General features: G+C 41.1%; 1 protein-coding gene across 1 annotated transcript in view; it reads left to right on the top strand.

Moving 5' to 3' along the window:
- Nucleotides 1-18,881: 18,881 nt before the first annotated feature.
- Nucleotides 18,882-26,362, top strand: part of LOC126412887 (zwei Ig domain protein zig-8-like) — a 1,343,258-nt gene continuing 1,335,777 nt past the window's right edge. Inside the window, exon 1 of the mRNA XM_050082777.1 lies at nt 18,882-18,940. The gene's annotated coding sequence lies outside the window, so the exon portion shown is untranslated. The remainder of the gene's footprint in view (nt 18,941-26,362) is intronic.

Below are 26,362 nucleotides of genomic sequence, written 5' to 3'. Positions count from 1 at the left end.
GCACACTACAAATGCATCAGTTTCCAAGCATACTGAGTTCCTGATTTTGCCTTTCAGCCTGCGACTTGTTTATTCTACCACTGGTCGTAGTATCTCAGTAAAAGACTGAGCAGTGCTCCGTGAGTTTTATTTTGTGCATCAACTACAGCATGAGTGCAGTGGTTAGTTGTCCCGTTATATTTGCTCTCGTAATGTTGTGTCTAATCTACAATGTGAGGCAAGAAGAAAATTTCAACAGTGGTACTGTGGAGGCTTCACGTGAAGGAAGAGGAGTATAAGTGCCTAGAATGGTATTTCAAGAAGATAACTTGCATTGAGGTACACAGTATGTATTACATGCAACCATATCAATGAGTAGCCACAAACTGAGCACGTACCACGTCGACCAAGACCAACAAAGGCAAAATCTAAAACTTTGGTACGTTACTTATGTAAAACGGTGCAAATAAATACCTTTAGCTAATATGAACAATACAAAGGATAAAAGTAGTTAGTGTTTATCATTGAACTAAAATTTTCCTGTTAATCGTTTCACTTTACGCAGCTTCACGTGTGATGTGAACCAGCTTTGTTCGTTCAAATAATTAAGAAATATTTAGTACCGCTTTACAGTAGTAGAAAGAGTGCACCGTTTCAACGAGACTACCTTAACATGTTTTCTGCAAACTGGTCGTTATACTAGTAAACAAGCGTAGTAATTAGAGTTACGTTGAAAGTAGCCGCGAAACAGAGTTTTCCATTGCGTTTCTGTTGTTATAATAAAAGTGGTTATTCTACTTTTTATTAAACCTCATATGTGTAATAATGGACGCACACCGATGATATGCCTGCTAATGGTTTTTGGGCATCTTAAAATTAGTGTACATAAAGTGTTATTTACTCTATGACAGTTTCTTTTTCTTATGCAAGACCTGTGCAATGCTTTTTAGTATTACAACGAAATTCAATCACTTCTGGTGCCTCACATTCTTAGCGTTGCCTGTAAATACCACTGGTAGTAGTTCACTAAATTCATGACGCACAGGAAGAACTTTGAAATATTAACTTTATCTTAAATGACGCAGTACTAGCTTTAGTGCTGACTACAGTAACTGTTCTCTTGTGCTTTAAGGCAACATTACAGCCTCCCAAGTTAGTCAGAATCTATGACTGTTTACGCAGGATTTGCGTTATCTTTCAAAATTAAAAGTCAGTTTCTACAATCAGTATCTTACTTAGTCAAGCTTTCAAGTCAAAGACTTTCAGAACGTCATCAGCATCAATAAACTTTCAGGTGGATGATTTAGTAGTAAGAATTGGCTTCTGTCTTACCTGTGTACTGTCCCCCCCCCCTCCCCCCACAAAAAATACTATAGAAGAAACGGTAAAAGCAAACAGCAGTTCGTCGTGTTTATTAACGGCCAATCTGCAGTGAGCTATAGTGTATATGTACAACACACAAGTCTCATGTATTTAACTCTCTTCATAACAAGAAGTTAGCATTTATTTTATTTTATAAAAAAAATTGGCTTCTTCGAGACTACTTCGTAAAGGCAACATTAATTGAAACAGATGAGAGTAATAACTCCAATGCACAACACTAGTTGTCACCTCTTCAATCGACGAAAATTATTCTTAAATTGTGTTGTTGATTTGTGAGTATTCGTTTAATACGACACATCGATAGGCGCATTACAAACTACCGTGCTATAAGTCCAGAATCTTGTTACAGTGGTTTGATCATGATATTGAACTTACGTTGATATCTTGCAATCCAAACTGGCTTGATCGATCCAAACTGGCTTGATCTAAACGGGACGGAATGCATTTGGGCCGCCATCGGGGCAACAAATCGCCTGAAAAACCACCGGCGTCACCCATGCTTAGATTTGGTTTGTTTGGGGGAAGAGACCAAACAGCGAGGTCATCGGTCTCATCGGATTAGGGAAGGATGGGGAAGGAAGTCGGATGTGCCCTTTCAAAGGAACCATCCCAGCATTTGCCTGGAGCGATTTAGGGAAATCACGGAAAACCTAAATCAGGATGGCCGGACGCGGGATTGAACCGTCGTCCTCCCGAATGCGAGTCCAGTGTGCCACCACTGCGCCACCTCGCTCGGTCCCATGCTTAGACGTCCGGTGCCGCTTAGTCACTCCAGCTACCTGTCGAATGCACGTCAGGCAAAACTGCTCATCAATTTAGCCATCTCAGTTTTCATCTAAGTTCCACAAAATATTCAAAGAACTGTGACTGACGCTCGAACAACAGGGAAGTAACGTGCATCAAGATTAAAAATTGAGAATTGATAATGGCTAGGCATTAGCCGAAATCCGGGTTTGCGTAATAAAACATGCATAAAAAAGACGACTGATTACTGCACTCAATTATTTATAAATTACATAACATTACAAAGTACCCCCACTTTTGTAATCGAAGGTAAACTGATAAACCTTATGGAATTTAACTTATTTTCCTGTGGCTGACTACGCTATTTAAACTATAGTTGACTTGCGTGGCACCTCTTTTCCGTTGAGCTCCATATGGAATTTATTTGTCCGTTACGATAATCAGCTAGTTCTACAGCTGCATTTACACCAATACTCCGCAAGCCACCTGACGGTGTCTGGGGGAGGGTACTTTTGGTGCCACCAACGTATCCCGCCATCGTTGTCCCATTCGCAGATGTCGCACGGGAAAGATGACTGCCAGTAACCTCCTTTATCAGCTCGAGTGTTCTCGTCGTGGTCGTTTCGCGAGGCGTTTCAGGGCGGAGGTAATACGTTGTCCCGTTCTTCTCGGAGAGAACTAACTCCGAATTTTGGTGGTAAACGTAACCGTGATGCGCAATGCCTCTCTTGTAGCGTTTGCCAATTGAGTTTGTTCAGCATTTCTGTAACACTCTCACGCCAAGTAAACGATCCCGTGACGAAATGCGCCTCTCTATGAAGGATCTCACCTATCTTTTCTATCAGTCCTGCTTGATAAGGGTTTCAGTTTGGGTAACAGTACTCGAGAATTGGCGACCAAGCACTTTGTAAAGCACGTTTATAGCGAATGAATTACAGTTTCTTAAGATTCTTCATACTAATCTGTCTGGCACCTGCTTTTCCTACTATTTGTTTTACGTGATCATTCCACTTAAGATCTTTCCCGATAGATACTCGTAGACATATTGCGCTGAATACTATTTCCAGAAATTTGTCATCTGTAGTGTAGAGGCACAGTAGCGGCTTTCTTTTCCTATTTATGCGCAATATGTTAGATCTATTTGCCAGAGCCTGCACCATTCAGCAATCCTTCGTTACTGTCTTCTGGCGTTGCTACCTTCTCATAGACAACCGCGTAATCTGCAAACACTCTTAAAGAGCTTCCGACGAATTATAGTATATTGTAAACAGTAATGGCCCTAAACACTTCCTTGGCAGGGGACTTATGACCTCTGAAGTTGAGTCCCATAGTGCTCAGAGCAATCTGAACTTCCTTGGCGTACACCGAAATTACGTGTTGAATACTGTCTGCAAGGAAATCTTGAATCCAGTTGCAAATCTGGTCAGATGCTCGGTGTGCTCATATTTTTTTTTTATCGATGAGCGACAATGCGGAACAATTTGAGAGGTGTTCCTGTCGCAACACGGCATGAATCTAAGCGCCCATGTCTACAGTGCTGTGGATCTCTTAAAGGAAGAGAGCGAGCTGATTTTCTCAATTCTCTGTTTACGGAATGCATTTTCAATTTTGTAAAGGACATTTTCGTTCTCCAAAGACGTCATAATACATGAGTATGGAACATGTTACATAATTCTACAGAAGGACGTTTCATACTCTGTCTGTTCTATGGCCGTACGGAGAAACATGAATGGAGATTTTTCTAATCGCTAGGTACCCTTCGTTGCTCCAGTACCCAGCGATAATCAGCTGCTAGAAGGGGAACATTTTCTTTCTCATAATCTCTATAGAATCTTACAGGTATCTCATCCGGTTCTGATACCGTTCGACTACAAAGCTACTGCAGTTGTTCATTTATTCAGCGATAAGTTATCGCAATACCTACAGTTTCTCAGTTCGTACGATCATGGACAGGAGAGAACGTAATTACGATATTCCGCAGTGAAACCATTTCGACACATCGAATTGATTTTTCCACTCTCCTCCCTGCCACTTTCTGTTTCGGTACCATTACGGACAATGAGTGACTGAATAGATGATTTCGAACACTCATCGAAATCGTCTAGTGCTCGTGACATTGGTGTACTATGTAGTTAACACGTCAATACTACCCCTCTATTTCTCTGCATTGGCGGCCACTCACATTGCGCTTTATTCGAATATTTTCAGGTCCATCATTAAATAGCCCGGTTCGTTTATGAGACACTGATTTACGTATTGCCTCGCTTCCGCAAACACTGCAGATTTGATGGTTATTATCTATCTGCTCTTGTATCGCGTAACTGGGAAACGAATCAGTGCCCGAATTTCACAACAAACAGGCATTTCGGTAAAAAGTGCCTGTTTCTACGCGTATCCCAACACAATGGCGTCTGTGGCTATGCAGAGGCTAGCTTTGATTGGTCCGTGCTCAAAATGACAGCTGGACTGCAGTGTCGCTAGATTTCTAAATGGATTAAGTCCTTTACGGGTCTGAGTTTCGATTGACGTATCACCTTCTATCTTTTTCTTCTTTTTCTTCCATGACTTCTTCAACTCTCTGGAGAATTGTGACGTCATTTGATGTGGACATTATTTTAGAAAACACAATCATACGTGTGCGTCGTGGTAAGTGGACAAAGTTTTAAGAGAATCAATAAAATATGTAAAGTAATGTATTACACAACTGGATGACATTTTCCACCCTGTACGCCTGTCTCAGCTGTCGCCACTCACTTTAAAAGATCCGTAGTTCCTCCTTAACTTTGAAAATTATATTTTTGTTTGATGACATTACGGCCTCGTCGTGGAACCTTTAATGTTTAGGTAACAGAGGACAACCCCGCCCCCCCCCCCCCCCCGACCGTGATATAGGAAATGAGAAGATTATATTATATGAACGTGCAGGACACTTAGAATATTCTGCGTAATGTAAGATAATTCATTTGGTTACAAGTGAAATAAGATATTGACATTTCACTTCATAATTATTGTGTTCGTAATTTGCAAATTTTAACGCTGACTCTCATGATGCGACACTTCAGAGTTCCACGTATAGTGTTAAACGCAACGGCACAAAGGTGTTCCGCTGAAAAGAACTGCGTAATTGATTAACTTTATTCTTCTAAGATGTTGTTCTCTCTGTGAAGGATATGTTGTCGCCTCTGTAAAAATACTGAGAGGTGGAATCAAGCTTTTGCTTGTCTACGTTGTCCATTTCGTTCACAGTTCACAAGTGATAGCCTTTTCGAGGCGACAGTGACCGTAGGAAATTTTTGCAAAAATTTTGGCTCAGGAAATCAAGTTGTTGTAGTAGATAGAACTAGGTAAAGCCTGGCTAAGGAAAAAAAATTACAGTATTAGGGCAGACCAGAATGAAACAGGAAATAGGAGTAGAAACTAAACACAGAAATATGAGTTTCATCAAGATCCTCCATTACCGTAACCAGTCCTGGGTCGACACTGTTCTTAGCTGTGTGAACGCCGAGTTGAGCAGCCTGCTGCTGACTAAAATGAAAACTCATGTGAGTGCAGAGTCTGTGGCTACAGATGGGAGATGGGAATGCGCTAGACACAGCCTACATCTAAATAAGAGTGGGAGAGAAAATGTGTCAGGAAGCCACCAACACATAATGCTTGATCTCTGTCATTACTGGCGTCAGGGAGGTATCTTCTTTAGGTTAAATTCTGTGATCAGGCATCGTGTTTAAAAGAAGTAAAAATGCTTAAGAATGCACAGAGAAATAAGGTTAGCGTATTTCACCAAAGTATTAGAGGATTGAGTAATAAGGTAAAAGAGCTTCCTCTCTGTTCGGAGAGAGAGAGAGCTCCGAAATGATGTTTGTCCGCAGCTCGTGGTCGGGCGGAAGCGTTCTCGCTTCCCGCGCCCGGGTTCCCGGGTTCGATTCCTGGCGGGGTGAGGGATTTTCTCTGCCTCGTGATGACTGGGTGTTGTGTGATGTCCTTAGGTTAGTTAGGTTTAAGTAGTTCTAAGTTCTAGGGGACTGATGACCATAGATGTTAAGTCCCATAGTGCTCAGAGCCATTTCTTTTTGAAATGATGTTTACATTCCCCGCTGACCAGTTGCAGCTGTAGCGGCGCATCGAAAGCTAAGTACTAATTAATTGTTTGTGTATAGTGGTTTATTTAGGAACTTTAGTAGTCTTCAGCCGGTGTTCTTGGTGTTTTCTGGAGAAATAATTTCAGAAGAAATTTTTTTATACAGCTTTCAGTTTCGTTACTGTGTCATTAGGCGTTTGATTTTCTTTCTGTGTAAGTCTTTGTTGTTGATTAATACTGTCAATAGTAGTAGTTACTTCCCTTGTAGAGCAAGTTTGTGATTATTGCAGTCAGTTTTTTAACATCTTCTTATTGTAGTATTGGATAAAGTAGTTTTCTTGTTTCAATAACTGTAAAATTGTCCCATGAGTGAGAAGTGTGGGCTTTGCCGTCGGTTCGTGAGTAGTGGATTGCAGTGTGAGACTTGTTCGAAAGATTTTCACTGGGGGGGGGGGGGGGGCGGGAGGGGGATGCAGTGGGGAAGCCAGTGGGCATTCTGGTGAGATCCTCTCCTGGAAGTGCCGGTTATGTAGCAGGAGTAAGTTGATAGAGGAGCTGGAGCGTAAGATCTGTGCCCTTCAGGTTCAGTTGAAAAACGCAGAGGAGGAGCTAGATAGGATGAGGAGGGAGAAGGGGGTTGGGGAATGGAAGCTGGCTGTTGGCAAGAGGTCTGCTAGGAGAAGGAGATGTTCAGATAGTTATCTATTGATGTTTACAATAGATACGACCAACTGTCAGAGTCTAGTGGAGAGGAATCTCTAGTAGCTGTAGATGTAGGAAGTATGCAGCAGACCGCAGTAGTTTCGGTGGCTAGAACAGTTGCAAAGTCGAAGAGGAAGAAGAAGGTTCTGCTGTTAGGTAGTTCTCATGGCAGAGGTGTAGGCCAGCAGTTGCAGGAAGTGCTGGGGAGTGAGTACCAGGTCACCAGCATTGTGAAGCCTAACGCAGGATTGGCTCAGGTGACTGTTAACATAGGGGTGTTACGTAGGGATTTTACTAAAGAGGATCAGGTAGTGATTGTGGGTGGGGCTGGTAATAGTATTGATAGGGATGGGCAGTATGACATAGATGGTGACCTGGAAAAGATAGCCACTCAGACTGGCAACACGAATGTCCATTTCGTGGAACTGTTTTAGCGTCACGATCGGCCTCATCTTAATACAGCCGCCAGGCGTAATAACATGAGACTTGGGGGTGCGCTGATGACAGAAGGCATGAGTCACATCAGCAGGGTGGGTTTCACTAGACATGGCCTGCACCTCAACAGGTATGGAAAGGAGAGGTTGGCAAAGCTTATAGGTGACAGCATAGGTGGGGGTGATGGGATCACTCATGGCAAAAATCCTGTAGCAGTGGGTGATAGAGCTGTACCTTTTTTAGATTGAAGTCAGCTGATAGGTGTTCCTGCTTAAGGGAAGTCTCTCTAACAAAGAAACCACTTTCGACAAAGCTTAGGTACTCGATTAATGAGGGAATTAGTATATTTCATGAAAATATACAAGTTATTCGAGATAAAGTTAGTGAACTGCTTATAGGTGTTGACTCTGAAATTATTGGTACATCTGAACACTTCTTAAATAAGGGGATAATTCAAAGGCTTCCTTTACCAGGATACAGGTTGTCTGGCAGCTTTTCTAGGAGCTCTTTGCGGTGTGGGCGAGTAGCCATGTATGTGAAAAGCGGTATCCCATTCGAGTCAATTGATGTTTCAAAGTACTACACTGAAAAGGTGTTTGAATGTTGTGCAGGTGTGGTGAAATTTAGTGGAGCTAAGCTTCTAACTGTTGTTATTTATAGATCCCAGACTCCGATTTCACAACATTTTTGCTAAAGCTAGAGGAGGTTCCTGGATATCTTTATAGGAAATACAAAAAGTTAGTTATATGTGGTGACTTCAATATTAATTGTATAAGTGATTGTGCAAGGAAAAGGATGCTGGTAGACCTTCTTAAATCATATAATCTTATGGAAACCGTATTCTTTCCAACGAGAGTGCAAGGGAACAGCACAACAACCATAGACAACGTTTTTGTTGACTCCTTATTACTAGAAGGGCATTCTGTTAGCAAAATGGTGAACGGCCTTTCAGATCATGATGCACAAATTTTAAATATAAAATATTTTTGTGCTGCAACACATGTGAAATATAGATATCAACTTTTTAGGAAAGCTAATCCAGTTGCTGTAGAGACCTTTGTAAACCTTATCAAGGAACAAGAGTTGCAAGATGTTTATAGTGCTGATACAGTAGATGATAAATATAATGCTTTCCTCAAGGCTTTTCTCGTGCTCTTTGAAAGTTGTTTTCCGTTAGAACGTTCAAAACATGGTACTAGCACAAACAGGCAGCATGGCTGGAAATAGTAAAAATCTAAATGCATCAGCCCATTACAAACAGTATTGTAAGGTGCTTAAAAAAGTTATTAGGAAGGCAAAAAGTATGTGGTATGCAGATAGAATAGCTAAGTCTCAGGATAAAATGAATACCATATGGTCAGTCGTAAAGGAAGTGGCTGGTCTGCATAGACAGGTCGAAGATATAGAATCAGTACATAGTCGGAATGTCTGTGTTACTGATAACTCGCATATATGTACAGTATTTAACAATCACTTCCTGAATATAGCAGGTGAACTAAATAGAAACCTAGTCCCAACAGGGAATCATATAGCGCTCTTAGAATAAAGTGTTCCGTGACTGTTACCTGAAATGCTCCTACATGTTACTGACAAGAGGGAGATTGACTTCATAATTAAATCGCTAAAGACCAAGAAGTCTCATGGATATGGCGGGGTGTCTAGCAGAATACTGAAGTATTTTTCTATGTACGTTAGCCCAGTACTTAGCCATATCTGTAACTTTTCCTTTAGGGGTGGTCGGTTTCCTGACCGATTAAAGCACTCAGTAGTGAAGCCACTTTATAAAAAGGGAGACAGGGATAACGTTGACAATTATAGGCCTATTTCTATGCCATCGGTGTTTGCTAAAGTTATCGAGAGGGTTGTATATACAAGGTTACTGGAGCATTTAAATTCACATAATTTGCTGTCAAATGTACAGTTTGGTTTTAGAAATAGTTTAACAGCTGAAAATGCTATATTCTCTTTTCTCTGTGAGGTTTTGGACGGATTAAATAAAAGGTAGCGAACGCTAGGCGTTTTCTTTGATTTAACGAAGGCTTTTGACTTTGTTGACCACAAAATATTACTGCAGAAGTTGGACCATTATGGAGTAAGGGGAGTAGCTTACAATTGGTTCTTCTCTTACTTTAAGAACAGAAAGCACAAGGTAAAAGCACAAGGTAATTCTCCGCAATATTGAGAGTGGTAGTGATGTTTAGTCCCAATGGGGGACTTTTAGGTGGGGCATTCCCCAAGGGTCGGTGCTGGGGCCACTGCTGTTTCTTATTTATATAAATGATATGCCTTCCAGTATTGCAGGTGATTCAAAAATATTTCTGTTTGCTGATGACACCAGCTTGGTAGTGAAGGATCTTGTGTAATATTGAAACAGTATCAGATAATGTAGTTCATGAAATAAGTTTGTGGCTTGTGGAAAATAAGACTCAGTTTTTACAGTTTCTAACTCACAATTCAACAAGAACAGATATTTTGATCTGACAGAATGGGCATATTATAAGCGAGACGGAACAGTTCAAGTTCCTAGGCGTTCGGATAGTTAGTAAGCAGTTGTCGAAATCCCATGTTCAGGATCTTGTTCAGAAACTAAATGCTGCTTTATTTAGCATTAGAACAGTATCTGAAGTAAGTGACAGTTCAACACGAAAAGTAGTCTACTCCGCATATTTTCCTACGCTTATACCATATGGTATTATTTTTTGAGGTAATTCTTCTGATTCAAAAAGGGTATTTTTGGCTCAAAAACGGGCTGTTCGAGCTATGTGTGGTGTAAGTTCGAGAACCTCTTGTCGACCCCTGTTCAATAGTCTTGGAATTCTGACATTGCCCTCACAGTACCTATTTTCTTTAATGTCGTTTGTTGTTAGCAATATTAGCTTATTCCCAAGAGTTAGCAGCTTTCACTCAGTTAATACTAGGCAGAAATCAAATCTGCATGTGGTATGCAGTTCCTTGACTCTTGTGCAGAAAGGAGTGCAGTATTCTGCTGCATCCATTTCCAATAAGCTACTACAAGAACTCAAAAATCTTAGCAGTAGCCCAAACACTTTTAAGTCCAAACTGAAGAGTTTCCTCAGGGCTCACTCCTTCTATTCTGTCGAGGAGCTCCTGGAGGAGCTGAAAACTTAAGCAAATTTCGGTGTTACATTGTTGACTTTCTTTATTTAAACTTACGAATTGTCGCCTGAATATTTTACTTATATTTCATTTTATTTGTTTCTACTACCGTGTTATAATTTCATGTATTGACTCGTTCCATGACCATGGAGTCTTCTTAATTTGGTCCCACAGAGCAATAAATAAATAAATAAATAAATAATAAATAGACATGCTGTTTCTAACTGAGCACCAAATAACACAGGGTTCGATAAGTTCCTTGTAAAAGATTACAATCTAGCAGCACAACTGATATGGAAAAGGAAGAGGTGTTACATATATTAAGAGACAATACAAGTTCAAAAACATAGAGAGAGACCGATTTTGTAGTTATTAGTATACAGAAGTGTGTGATTGTGAATTAATACCGAAAAATAATTTACCTTTAATTGTAACTGTGTATAGATCCACACTGGGATATTCCGAAATCCTTGTGAGGTACCTGGATTTATTACTATTTCTCTGTCATTCTGCAGCTAGCAGCTAGCAGTTAACAATCTGTGGTAACTTCAACGTGGATTTTCTGATGGAATCTGAAAGGAAAAATGAAATGGAAACCTTATTTGGATACCTCAATTCGATCTCAGTGATTAACTTTCCACTCATCTACATCTACATCTATACTCCGCAAGCCACCTGACGGTGTGTGGCGGAGAGTACCTTGACTACCTCTATCAGTTCTCCCTTCTATTCCAGTCTCGTATTGTTAGTGGAAAGAAAGATTATCGGTATGCCACTGAGTGGGCTCTAATCTCTCTGATTTTATCAAATGTTCAAATGTGTGTGAAATGTTGTGGGACTTAACTTCTAAGGTCATCAGTCCCTAAGCTTACACACTGCTTAACCCAAATTATCCTAAGGACAAACACACACACCCATGCCCGAGGTAGGACTCGAACCTCCGCCGGGATCAGCCGCACAGTCCATGACTGCAGCACCCCAGATCGCTCGGCTAATCCCGTGGGGCACTGATTTTGTCCTCATGGTCTCTTCGCAAGATATAATAGGAGCGAGCAATATAATGCTTGGCTGCTCGGTGAAGGCATGCTCTCGAAACTTCAACAAAAGACCGTACCGTGCTACTGAGCGTCTCTCTTGCTGAGTCTTCCACGTGAGTCTATCTATCATCTCCGCAACGCTTCCGCGATTTCTAAATGATCCTGTAATGAAGCGCACTGCTCTCCATTGAATCTTCTCTATCTCTTCTATCAACCCTATCCGGCACGGGTCCCACACAAGTGAGCAGTATTCAAGCAGTGGGCGAAAAAGTGTAGTGTAACCTACTTCCTTTGTTTTCGGACTGCATTTCCTTAGGATTCTTCCAATGAATCTTAGTCTGGCATCTGCTTTACCGACGAGTAGCTTTATATGGTCATTCCATATTAGAGATTGTTGTTGTGGTTTTCAGTCCAGAGTCTGGTTTCATCCAGCTCGCCATGCTACTCTATCCTGTGCAAGTTTATTCATCTCCCAGTACTTACTGCAACCTACATCATTTTGAATCTGCTTAGTGTATTCATATCTTGGTCTTCCTCTGCGATTTTTACCCTCCAAGCTGTCTTCCGATACCAAATTGGTGATCCCTTGATGCCTCAGAACATGTCCTACCAACCGATCCCTTCTTCTAGTCAAGTTGTTCCACAAATTTCTCTTCTCTCAAATTCTGTTCAATACCTCCTAATTAGTTATGGCCTGCCGCTGTGGCCGAGGAGTTCTAGGCGCTTCAGTGCTATGCTGATACTGTTGCAGGTTCGAATAGTGCCTCCGGCATGCATATGTGAGCTGTCCTTAAAGTAGTTATGTTTAAATAGTTCTATGTCTACGGGACTGATGACCTTAGATGTAAAGTCCCATACTGCTTAGAGCTATTTGAACCATTAGTTATGTGATCTACCCATCTAATTTTCAGCAGTCTTCTGTAGCACCACATTCCTAAAGCTTCGATTCTGTTCTTGTCCCAATTATACATCGTCCATGTTTCACTTCCATACATGGCTACACTCCATACAAATACTTTCGGAAACGAATTCCTGACCCTTAAATCTATACTCGATGTTGACAAATTTCACTTCTATTGCTATTGCCAGTCTACATTTTATATTCTCTCTACTTCGACCATCATCTGTTATTTTGAAACTTCCTGGCAGATTAAAACTGTGCGCCGACCCAGACTCCAACTCGGGAACTTTGCCTTTCGCAGGAAAGTGCTCTAGCAAATTAGCTACCCATGCTCGACTCACGACCCACCCTCACAACTTCAATTCTGCCAGCAACTCGTCCCCTACCTTACAAACTTCACAGAAGCTCTTCTGCAAAACTTGCAAAACTAGCACACCTGAAAGAAAGGATATTGCGGAGACATGGCTTAGCTACAGCCTGCGGGATGTTTCCGGAATGAGATCTTCACTCTGCAGCGGAGTGTGCGCTGATAAGAAACTTCCTGGCTGATTAAAACTGTGTGCCGGACCGAGACCCGATCTCGGGACCTTTGCTTTTCGCAGGCAAATGGTCTACCAACACAGATACCCAAGCACGATTCACGACCCACCCTCACAGCTTCAGCTCTGCCAGTACCTCATTTCCTACCTTCCAAACTTCACAGAAGGCCTTCTAACGGTCCTTTGCTGCCTGTGATAGAATTACAGTATCATCGGCTAACCTCAAAGATTTTATATCTCCTGCCTTGATTTTAATTCCTGCTCCGAATTTTTCTATTCCTTCCTTTACTGCTTGGTCAATATACAGATTGAATAACATCGGGGATATTCTGTCTCACTCTCTTCATAATCACTGCTTCCCTTTCATGCTTAGCCATTTTTCATTCCTGTCGATCTCATTTTTGAGACCTTTTTGATGGCTTGATTTACCGCATTTTTATATTTTCTCCTTTCATCAATGAAATTCAATACTTCTTCTGTTACCCAAGGATTTCTACTAGTCCTCGTCTTTTTACCTACTTCTGCTGCCTTCACTATTTCATCCACCAAAGCTATCCATTCTTCTTCTACTGTATTTCTTTCCCCGATTCCTGTCAATCGTCCCCTACTGCTCTCTCTGAACCTCTCTACAACCTCGGGTTCTTTTTGCAGTTTCTTCAGTTCCAAGCGATAGTTCATAACCAACAGATTGTGGTCAGAGTCCACATCTGCTCCTGGAAATGTCTTACAATTTAAAACCTGGTTCCTAAATCTCTGTCTGACCATTATATAATCTATCTGGAACCTTGCAGTATCTACAGGCCTCTTCTATGTATACAACCTTCTTTCTTGAACTAACTAAGTGTTAGCTACCATTCAGTTATGCTGTGTGCAAAATTCTAACAGGCGGTTTCCCCTTTCGTTCCATACCTCCATTCACTATTTACATACTACGTTTCCTTTTCTTCTTTTTCCTACTATCGAAGTCACTCATAACTATTAAATATTCGTCTCGCTTCACTTTCTGAATAATTGTTTTTTTATCTCATCATATATTTCATCAATCTCTTCTTCATATGCGGAGCTAGTTGGCATATAAACTTGTACTACTGTGGTAGGCGTTGGCTTCGTGTCTATCTTGGAGACATTAATGTGTTAACTATGCTGTTTGTAGTAACTTACTTGCACTCCATTTTTTTATTCGTTATTAAACCTATTCCTTCATTACCCCTATTTGATTTTGTATATACATCCATGTATTCACCTGAGCAGACGTCTTGTTTCTCCTGCCACCGAACTTCATTAATTCCCACTATGCACAACTTTAACCTATCCATTTCCCTTTTTAAATGTTCTAACCTACCTGCTCGATTAAGGGATGTGACATGGCACGCTCCGATACGTAGAACGCCACTTTTCCTTCTCCTGTTAACGACGTCCTCCTGAGTAGTCCCCTCCCAGAGATCCGAATGGGGGACTATTTTACCTACGGAATATTTTACCCAAGAGGACGCTATCACTATTTAATCATACAGTAAAGCTGCATGCCGTCGAGAAAAATTAGGGCTGTAGTTTCCCCTGGCTTTAAGCTGTTTGCAGTATCAGCACAGCAAGGCCGTTTTTATTGGTGTTACAAGGCCAGATCTGTCAATTATCCAGACTGTTGCCCCTGCCACTATTGAAACGGCTGCTGCCTCTCCTCAGGAAAAACACGTTTGTCTGGCATCTCAACAGTTATCCCTTCATTGTGGTTGCACCTCTGGTACAGATATCTGTACCACTGAGGCACTCACACCTCCCCACCAATGGCAAGGTCCATGGTTCATGGGAGTGTCCATTATGGGTGGATAAAGGCAGTAGAACTCTAACTGATAAATTGTATGTGCAGTTCAAACAGGAAAATAACTGTTTACCCAGTAACAAATGCTCTCTCTGATAATCATGATGGAATGAATAACATCGTACCCTACTGTATGGATTCTCGTCTGTGGAGGTTAGGTATAATAATTATTGACTCCATGACAAACGTTTTAAAGAATAGTTTGCAAGAGATGACCTGGGATGACAATTATTGTCAACCAATGACTAATATAAATTTGACCCATTCATTATTTAAAAAGAAATTTCCGCAAAAACTAGTCAGAAAAGACGCTTGACAATCATATAAAAACCATGGATAACAAGATGAATTAGAGTATATTGTGAAAGGAAAAGCGAAATGTATCTATTGGCAAAAAGAAGTAGAGACCCTGAATTCGATGCACACTACAAAAAGTACACAAAATTACTATGAAAACTTAATAAAATCAAAACAAATTGTTTCTTAAATATAGGAGAAATCATAGGGACAAACAGTTCAAGACATAGTTCACAGCAATACATTGATGAACCACGGCTCATAGAATTCAAACAACTGAATGTATAAGCAATTTGTTCATCTGAAATTAAGAAAATTATACATCCTCTCAAAAATAATGTTTCATCTGGTTTTTATAGTGTTTCCTAAATCTTTGTTTCCATTTAAAGAGCCTTGTCTTATCTGAAACATGTAATGCATCATTAATACATTTTTCCAGACAGACTGAAATATGCCATTGTCAGTCCTCTCCATAAGAAACATAATAACAGAGAAATTAATACAAACCGACCTGTTTCGCTGTTGACTTCATTTTCCAAAATTTTTGAGAATGTGATGTATTCTACGATAGAAACTCAACTGGAGAACAATAATATACTCAGCAAAACACAGTTTGGTTTTCAGAAGAGTAAGAATGCCAGTTAGATGTTCAGTCACAAAATTTTACCGGAATTAAAAAACAATACAGCGGCGTTTGTTATTTTTTGTGACCTACCTTAGGCATTACACATTGTGATTCACAATATTCTACTACACAAACTGAAGCCTTATGGGACCGATGATATAGTCAGCCAGTGGATGATGCTATATCTAACTAAAAGAATGAAGAAATTGTGCTTAGTAATTCAATCAATGTAGTTCAGCGACATTATTCTGATTGAGGAGAATTCAGTCAGGGCTCAGTCTTGGGTCCACTAATGTTCCTCATTTATGTAAATGATCTTCCATCTCATATGCAACAAGCAGAGTTAGTTTGTATTTTAATCAACCCAGTCATACATGTAGAAACAGAAGAAATAGTAAAAATGTTTTTAAATATATCATTGTCTGGTTTTCTGTGAATGGCCTCTCCCTCAATTTTGAAAAGACACAACATATTCAGTTCTGCACATCTATGGCTTAAATACCAATGACGAGTAGAGCACATAGTGAGGAAATAATAAATAGGGCAGAAACTCAAAAATTCTTAGGTTTTCATGTTGATTAGAATTTGAACTGGAAGAAGGACATTCTGTAACTCCTGAAAAAAATTAGGTCTGATACATTCGCACTTAGAAGTGTGAAAGGAATATTAGCATAGCGCTTCTTTTATAAATCTTTATCATACGTTTCTTGATTATATGACATATTCCACATTCTGATCGATCTCCTCACCATGGGTGTATGGAACGGAAAGCATATCTACAGGCTGTTCGGAAATTCCTGTCACAGACACCTATGACTTGTAGAGGGATATGGGTACATAATATTTTGAATGGGAACACATGTTCGGAAACGTACCGTCCTACGACGGTTTCTATTCAGATGTTTAACTCGTCCACTTCTTCCTGAAGAATTGAATTAGGTGCTACACAGTACAATAATTAGGTAACATTTCGAAAATAAACGTAACTAAACACCCATTTATCATTTAAGCACATGTGTGTGTATTAGCAAATACACAATACGTCTTTACATTATTCGAAGTCAATATACTGTACCCACAGAACAGTCCTGATGCACTGTGATACACACTCTCCATCCCACACCCAGCATTCCCAATGCAACGGCCAGAACTCGTACCAGCAGATCTTGGAGTCCCGTAAGTTAACCATTGCATACGTTAAGTGACATTATGTGGCCGTCTGACGTAGTACACATTATGCTGTCCACCCTGTTGCATTCCAGGACAAGCGATTCTGACGCTTTCCTCTTTCCCTCAGGAAACGTGGACGCGTTATTTATCTGAACTGAAGCTGTTGTAGAACGGAAACGGTACGTTTCCGGACGTAGATTCCTGCACTGTCCTCTACAACTCTCAGAAGTTTGTAACAGGAATTGCCGAACACCCTGTAAGCGTATTGTCATATCGCTGGTTTAGTTATGGAATATCTTTGCAGGCAGCCGCGTGTAGAGAGTCGAGCATGGGACACGGAACTGTTACGTTGTGTAGTGTGTAGCTCTGCATGTAAGAGGCATTGTTAGTATGGAAGTTGAAGTGTTGCTACAAGTGCTATTATAGTAAAATGAATATATATGGAAATGGTTCAGAGGAAAATGCGTCAAGAAGTAATTGAAAATGAGCAGTGCCGTCAATGCATATTTATGTATCCTCTCGTTGCGTGTCGCACAACATCAATCATCCGCGCCGTGTTCGGTCTCCCGGAATGAATTATTGTGAATCAGCAAAAATTGGTTACCATAAAAGAGTGCAGTCAAGTGCCAGTGTCTTGTAGCAGGCATGAGAACGTGCGTTCGATCATCGCGTTCCGCATCATCAACTATCAGCCGCGCCGCGCCGCGGTTCGTACAACTGAGAACTGTGAACTGTAAATTTAACCTTGTGAACAGTGTTATATCATTACTAGTGTCAAGGAAGAGTGATACCAAATATCTGTCCATGCGTGACGAGCGTACGAACTTTCGTTCGATCATTCGGTCCCGCATCATCAAGAATCATCCGCGCCGTTTTCGGCACGTGTACGCTCGTCCAAAAGGACAGATAATCATCAACATTGTTAACTGGGATCAACATTTACGACATGTAGTGTCAACAGTGCAACCTGTGATTTCCATATCGTCTCAGAATACAGGTGCTCATACCAGACGTAGGACAGTGTTGTGCTTGACGTTGAGTGGCTCCCCTAAACCCGCTTGCATATTTCGACAGATAATTTCAGGCAAGCAAGCAGCAGTGTGGAGCAGGACAATACGACCGCCGCGGGATTATCAGGTACGTGGTGTGGACAGGGCGCACTGTCGAAACGAAAAGTCAGTTTAAAGTACCCCACCCATTTGTACTCCCGGGCGTGTTACAACCCTGTATTTATATTTCCAATAGTTTGATCTTGAACCACATACGTACTGTCGGATTTCTTCTTAATAGACTATGTTTTGTACGAGTACACTCGTAATATATTTCTTGATAGACTATGATAAATAAACTTGTCATGTATTGTACGCAATATGAATATTTTTAATATAAGTGCCGATTATAGTTTTACCATTTGGCTGCACCGTTTGTTTTATGCAATATTAATTTGTAACAGTTTTTTTTAATCTGTTAACCAGCTGCTGAAGTTGGACATAATGCACGAAACAAGGTTGGCTGGTTCAAATGGCTCTGAGCACTATGGGACTCAACTGCTGAGGTCATTAGTCCCCTAGAACTTAGAACTAGTTAAACCTAACTAACCTAAGGACATCACAAACATCCATGCCCGAGGCAGGATTCGAACCTGCGACCGTAGCGGTCTTGCGGTTCCAGACTGCAGCGCCTTTAACCGCACGGCCACTTCGGCCGGCGAAACAAGGTTGGCAGGACTATAAATAAATATTTATATTCCGCACCTTCAACCGCTGTCACTATGTCAAGAAAGATCCTTATTCAACGTAAACAAGCTACTGAAAAGCAGCATGCACTTCCGCGTTCCTTCCTCAGATGTTTTCATTTCTCATCTCTCGCAGCTCTGTGACACGGGCGGCACTCGGTGGGGCTGGCAGAGCGGCTCTGCTCTCCACGCACCTGAAACAATGTGCGGAGGAGCGGCGCAGCGGCGGCCGCGCCGCGCCGACAGCCGAGCGCCGCCGGCACCCCGTGACGTCACGGAGGGTGGCGCCGACGCCGGCGGCGGTCCCGCGGCAGTCGGACGCCGCGCGCCGCGACGTCTGGACCAGCGCCGGGCCGGTGCGCGCGCCTCCACGCCTCAGGTAACGCAGGCCGCGCGCGCGCCGCAAAACACTCCGCTGACGGCCGTCCTGTAGTCTCTCCAGCTAGTGCTTTGATCGATGGGCCATTATTAATCAGTGTTTGTCCAAACTGTCACCACGTAATGCAACTATCCTGTAATTTCATTTCGTTTCATACGTTTTTCTGTTCCCTACTGGGCATGGTTTAGGATTTTACTGGCTCTTTTCCCGCTGGTGTACCCCATATCCATTGTCTGCCGCTAATCCAGGTTGGTGTGAGAATTAATTTCTGAAAATATCTATTACCTAGCTATTCATCAGATAAAATAGAAATTTTTTTTACTCGTCTACAATTCTCCAGTATTCTGGAACATTTTTTATTGGTTACCACCCTGCGGCAAACTGTCTGCTCGTGATTGGTTCGTTAGTGGTTCATTTTTAATGAAGGAGAGAATCAGTTCTGTTGAATAGGTCGGAGAAGCCTCGCTGACGTCTTATTTATCGTAAGTCATTGCTTGAGTTTATGACTACTGTAAAGTGTTTTTTACGAAGAAATCATGTTTTCACTCAGAAATTTAAGAACAGTGCTTACCGAATTACAGCAGTTTGAAACATGCAGAGTTCAGTAGGTTGGCTGTTCCAATTTATGCGCTAGGTATGTTTTTGTGAGTGTATTAGTGCCTGTTGATTGGTTAAACACAGATACCTACGGAGTAAAACTGCAAATGATGCAGCTCGCTAATGATTTAATTGCTTGTGTAGTTAATGAAGTTTGTGGTCATTAGTTTCGACTGGCAACGAAGCATATATCTACAGGTTATGACGGTTACACATGAAGGGCTTATTTCAATAGTGGTACAAGTCCATTTTTGTTCGCTTTGAGATACAGAGTCCGAAAGTTGAAAGAGCCCTGAAAAATCTGCAGTTGAGATACCAGAAATATTCAGGCACGTGGCTTCTTGCTAGAGATGAACTTTTCTTTCTGTTTGTTTGGATCATTTATTTCAGAAGCATTATAGGCAGATAAGTGGAGGTAATGGACTTGTACCACTATTGAAATAAACCCTTCGTACGTGAACACAAGATGAGAAAGCAAACTCGCAATATAGAATAAAAAATAACCTACTCTTCGGACATGGACACTTGCTAATTCACACGTTATAAAATAGTTCTATCTTGAAAGATACCGAGAGAGGAGAAAAACCTTGTACAATATTTCCTATATAGAACAGTACCTACTGCACAGGAAGCATATGTCTGTTTCCCTCTCAAACAGGCCAGCCATTATCAGCTACTTGACCTTTGCAACAGTTACAGTACAGTCACGAACATGCCCATTAATCATTTTTTGACTAGCTCCCATGTTACACATAACATGGTCTGGTGCATAGCATGTGTGTGTGTGCGGGGTGGGGGGGAGGGGTCACATCTTTAAAGATTCACTTGCGTCCTGATTCGAGTGAAACTACGGCAGTGATATTACAAGTTTGTTAACATATATTATGACTAATGCTCTTCAGAATACACCGTGATCATAGCAGCTTCCCACAAATTCGTCCGCCGTTGCTGGTAATACATTCCGCTTCAGTGCCATACTCCTCGATTTACTCGCCGCTCAACTAGTCTAACTTACGAACATGTTTCAGTTCCAAGTTTTGTTTCTGCTTCGATGTAGTCATCCCCTATAACACAGCACAACAAAATTTTTCCTGTTTGCTCCGCCTACCCAGTATCTGGTTACTGTCCTAGGCGGTCGCTAATCTCAGCATATAACTCATAGAAGGTCTCTCATAGTTTCGATTAAGGTGACACTGGTGACAGTTACAAAATTTATATTACATTTTCCGGCGATGAGTGGCTCTCTCGTTTGACCACAACAATCTTTGTTATTTATCACCATATCGTCTTTATATAGGAAGCCACAATGTGGTGGCAAAGGGATGCAAATACTTGGCGTCATCTTCAGTCTGTGAAATCAAAACTAAACCAAACGAAGCCGTACACCTGAACCTCAGCGTGTTGTAGTTTCGTAAGACATCCCCGAAGCAGGACTTTGGTTTTACCTAGCGCGGTACCTGATGGCGCGGGAAGTGAGTTCTGAAACACGATTTCTGTGTTACAAGGTAGGCCATTGTCACAGATAGGAGAGAAAATCCTTGCGTGATTATATTAAATATCCAACAGGCGCGATAGAGTAAAGTAAACTGCCTATCGTAAAGAGTGCCCGAACGGGAACTGGTGTACCCTCTGAATAAACAGCACAACAGTTGTTAAGAAATTTGGACGGCTGAAACAAAAACTTCCACTTCTGAAACACAGGCACTTTTAGCAAATGCATCATAATCACACCAATAGTTGATGGCAAAACAGTAGCAGTTCGCTTAGTGTCTGGGCACACTGTTTGCGAAGGCGTAGAGAATAAAAGGTGGAAGTACTTTCACGAAGCAATATACTGGCGCAAAAATGAGGTAGACTCACAGTCTAGCTGTGATAAACAATTAGATGTTATAACTTGGCTCCGAAGCCCCATAAATCCGAGAAAAAGATAAAACAAAATAATCGTTTAAAGAACAGTAGGTACGGTAAGGCCTTGTTAGCAAGACCACTAAAATAAAAGAAGATGACGAAGTATCTATCATTAATTCTAAAATCAATTAATAATTGGGTAGTCTCAACGTCAAGTCGGAAACAGAACCAAAATTAAAAAGAATTACGTTCGGTTATGTGCCATAAAGATCAATAGACAGAACGAATTAACTTTTTAGTTCTTTGAAGGAATTTAGTCCACACATATGACATGGACAAGACTTACGAGTATGGCTACTCAAAAAGACTGTTTACTCGGAATGCTCACACCCGCATAACAGTTATTATGCGAGCCTTGATAGCAGTAGACCGTACTGAAAAGAAAATTGTTTTCATGCTTCGTGCTTCGTGTGCCTCTGGGGAAACACGCAGCTGAGTCGAGCTAATGTTTTATCAGTAGTTCACTGCATACCTCGGTAACCGTGTCGTCCATGAATTATAAGAACCGCAAGTTAATATTTGGTTCCATCGCACCGTCTTAATGTACGAGCAAATGTCCAACCCTTACGTGGTTTTGATGCAGTCACGGTGATATATTTCTAGGGGCTATTTTTTCTAATCACTAAGTGTGATTTGTTGAAGATACACACAAATGTAACATTGGAGAGAAATCGAAAAGCATTACACTTTGCAGACCTGAACCCGTCTGACACGTATGACTTCTAAATTTCACATTCACCATTTATTTTTTTAGTTAAAAGGTAATATTCCGATTGTTTAATCCAATGGCAGTTCGACCACATTTGTTCATAAACTCTTAGTACGAAAGGAATACTGACACACTTACCCTGAAACAATGTAATTAGCACTAATGGCCAAAATGTAACGTAAATCGATGCCCTCTGAAAAAGAAACATAAATGAACGTCTGAAACGCAGAAGTAACATCATATTTTAACTCATCACTTTCAGTTTCCAAATTAATAGTGGCCTCAAACTTAGTCTTGCCATTGTAATAAATCAACAAATCATACATATTTCAGCCATTTACGCAAGACTGAACGATTACATATTACAGCCACAACTACTGCTTCAAAATGCTGCCAATTTTAATGTAGCTAACAAGGGGACATTATTCTCGTCTCAGTTACTATTCGCCTAAGCTGATTAATGGTAATAATCTATAAGAAAACTGGTTACCCGTCTGAATTTAAAACTTTGGGTAAACAATTTGAAAATTAGTGTGCCACTACTGCATAACCGCTATCAAGAACATATGAAAAACCGGAGAAATTTGAGTACCCTCCATGCATTTCAGAGTCCTTCCCTGAATAAATCAAAATGTGAATATAGTGCTATGCTTTGATATATAAAATGAGTTCCTTCTTCCAGTCTCATATTTATTTTCTTCTACACTCTGTTATTCTAGTAAGTCGATAAAATATATGTTTTTGTCTTTATCATCACATGTAACAAAACAAATGTAATGGCATAAATGACACTTGCAATAATCATTGTTACTGCATTGCTCGCAACAGAGTTGCGTGATATATAGGCGACGAGTTGTGTAGTATTTTGTGTGAACCGTTGGCCTGTAGAGAAAGAAAATAAGGTCCATAACAGAAGCCAGCCTATCGAAAGCACTGCTATCTTTAAGGGGCGATATTTGGAATTCAGTCCCTGTCAAATCGTCGTGTTTCTCTTTCGCCTTACTGGAACGCAGCCATTAAATCGAAATTGCATTTCTGATGTGGCAAGAAGCAATTTACAGCATTTGGTCCTTGCTATTTCCACATACTTCAACCCTTCGATAGGAAACGTTCCTTGAACTATGGTTGGGCACATTTATCGTCTTTTAGAGGCCTAATTCACACAGATATATCTAGATTCTTAAGAGGAGATATTTTACGGAAAAAAGGGGATAGAAAACAAACTTCCATCGCCATCGATGTCTTTAGAGACGGAGTGCATGATAAGTTTGACGTAGTTGTGAGGAAGAATCAGTCAGCGATTTGTGTGGAAACGCTACTGGTCCCAAATAAAAAAAAAAAAAACAAGGAAGCCACCAAATTTCTGCACAGTTTCACCCAGCATAAACGTAGATATATTTTGATCATTGCTGATATACGGATTTAGGAGTTTCGTGACAATTTAAGACAGCTAATGACATATTGTGTTTCGATCGTACTGAACTTTTGTGTCCACTTTAAGACGTGGTTTTTTCTGCGATCTTGAAGTTTGCTGTACGAACCACATTTTAAACTAACACAGCTACAGTGCACGTATCAATGGTGCATGAATTATCACACAGCGTATCACACATGCTACCGACGCATGTCAGCACAAACTATTTCGGTTGCATTTACTCAGTAGCATTAGAAATGCTATTCTGTCTTAGTCTCGGATGTCACGAACTAACGCCAGATGACATCAGCTCAGAACACTTTAGTGAAATTGACATATCAATACTAAAATGCAAAATCACTACCACCAGCCAAAAATTGGAGAAATCTACTTTACACACTTTAAATTTCTCTTAAACCGTGAATAAATTATGATAAATTTCTCTTAAACCGTGAACAAATTATGATAAAGACTTGTCATGTTTATGTATTATTTTAAATTGAAGATCTTAGAGAACACGTGACAGATGCAAACTGAATAATCTCGTGGCGGTGTACAACAAGCTACAGAAGCATCCGCAGCATATGTGAAAGAAAATACCAGAAAGCTGCCACAAAACTGGCATTCTTTTCCAAACGTAAGTGACCGGATGAACCAAAGTATGAATCATGACATTATTCTACCCTCGTTAAAATCAACAATCCTACAATGAGGAATTGGTTTCATACTTGTGTTTTGTCATTAAAAGTTGAAAACAAATAAAAAAATATCAAACTTGCAACGTTGACTAACCAGCGTCCAATATGCTAGTTATATGAATCATAATGTTGCAACTTGGAACAATGCGAATCTCTAAGGTGAAATTCTGAGATCCATACAAAAACGAAAATAAAAATATTTTTAATAATATCTGAAGAAACAGACATTGGTAACGATCTTGCTGCAGTGCTAAATTTACGAAGTTTACTCCCAATGGAGGAATTTGTCTGTCATTAGCTGCCTTAGGTTTGAAGGTAGAACCTTTTGGTGACAGACGAAAACTTGTGCCAGACCCGGACTTGAACCCGGCTCTCCCGCTTAACGCGGTCGCTTCTTTTTTTGTATCTCATTTTGTTCATTACCGTTCGTTGCATCCTTTGGAGGTGGACGTCCTATGACACCCGTTCTACTTCATCGTTGAGCCATTCACGCAGTTTTTTTTTTTTGTTATAGATGGCAGCTAACCCTCCGACAGAACGCGCTGAGCTACGGTTGCGGCTACCCGAGCACACTTCCAGAATCGATCCAAACTGCCATATGTCACATTGCCTACGACTCCATCACACGCACGTTATTCGGACATTCTTAAAAATAAGTATTACAAGCGTCGACAGCCAAAATGGCGATGAAAGTACTGACGTTGAATACGTTTGTCTCTTGGAAACCCTGTGGCGGGAACCCAACCAAAGTTGCCAGCGATGGTGTCGCGCACAGCGTGACTTACGGAAGTATGGTTCAGTCCTGAATTATGCTCCGATAGCCAAAATGGATAAGGCGACCTCTTGCAAGAAGTGGTAAATGCAAGTTTCACACCATCTACATCTACATCTACATCCATACTCCGCAAGCCACCTGACGGTGTGTGGCGAAGGGTACCTTGAGTACCTCTATCGGTTCTCCCTTCTATTCCAGTCTCATATTGTTCGTGGAAGGACTGATTGTCGGTATTCCTCTGTGTGGGCTCTAATCTATCTGATTTTATCCTCGTGATGTCTTCGCGAGATATAACAGGAGGGAGCAATATACTGCTTGACTCCTCAGTGAAATATGTTCTCGAAACTTCAACAGAAGCTCGTACCGAGCTACTGAGCGTCTCTCTTGCGAAAGTCAAGAAACACGGCATCTACCTGTGAACCCGTGTTTATGGCCCAATGAGTCTCGTGGACGAACAGCGCGAGCTGGGTTTCACACGACCGTCTTTTTCGAAACCCATGCTGATTCCTACAGAGTAGCTTTCTTGTCTCCAGAAAAGTCATTATGCTCGAACATAGTATGTGTTCCAAAATTCTACAGCTGATCGACTTTACAGATATAGATCTATAGCTCTGCACATCTGTTCGACGTCCCTTCTAGAAAACGGGGATGACCTGTGCATTTTCCCAATCTTTTGGAACGTGAGGCTCTTCTAGAGACCTATAGTACGCCGCTGCAAGATGGGGGGCAAGTTCCTCAGCGTACTCCGTGTAAAATCGAACTGGTGTCCCAACAGGTCCGGCGGCCTTTCCTCTTTTGAGCGATTTTAATTGATTTTCTATCCGTTTGCCAGCTACTTCGGTCTAGAGATGGAGCCACAGCGCAGTCTTCCTCTGTGAAACAGCTTTGGGAAAAGACATTTAGTATTTCGGACTTTAGTCTGTCATCCTCTTTTTCCGTACCATTTTGGTCACAGAGTGTCTGGACTTTTTGTTGTGATCCACCTACCGCTTTGACATAACACCAGAATTTTTTAGGATTTTCTGCCATGTCAGTACATAGAACTTTACTTTCGTATTCATTGAACGCCTCTCGCATAGCCCTCCTCACACTGCAGTTCGCTTCGAGTGATTTTTGTTTGTCTGCAAGGCTTTGGCTATGTTTATGTTTGCTGTGAAGCTCCCTTTGCTCCCGTAGCAGTTTTCTAACGCTGTTGTTGTACCACGATGGCTCTTTTCCATCTTTTACGATCTTGCTTGGCTGATTCTCATCTAATGCGTATTCTACGATGGTTTTGAACTTTGTCCACCGATCCTCAATACTATCTGTACTTGAGACAAAT

This window comes from Schistocerca serialis, chromosome 7 (assembly GCF_023864345.2).
Source record: "Schistocerca serialis cubense isolate TAMUIC-IGC-003099 chromosome 7, iqSchSeri2.2, whole genome shotgun sequence".
NCBI lineage: Eukaryota > Metazoa > Arthropoda > Insecta > Orthoptera > Acrididae > Schistocerca > Schistocerca serialis.
The sequence above is the reverse complement of the archived record's forward strand: the minus strand, read 5'-3'. Positions and strand labels throughout refer to the sequence as shown.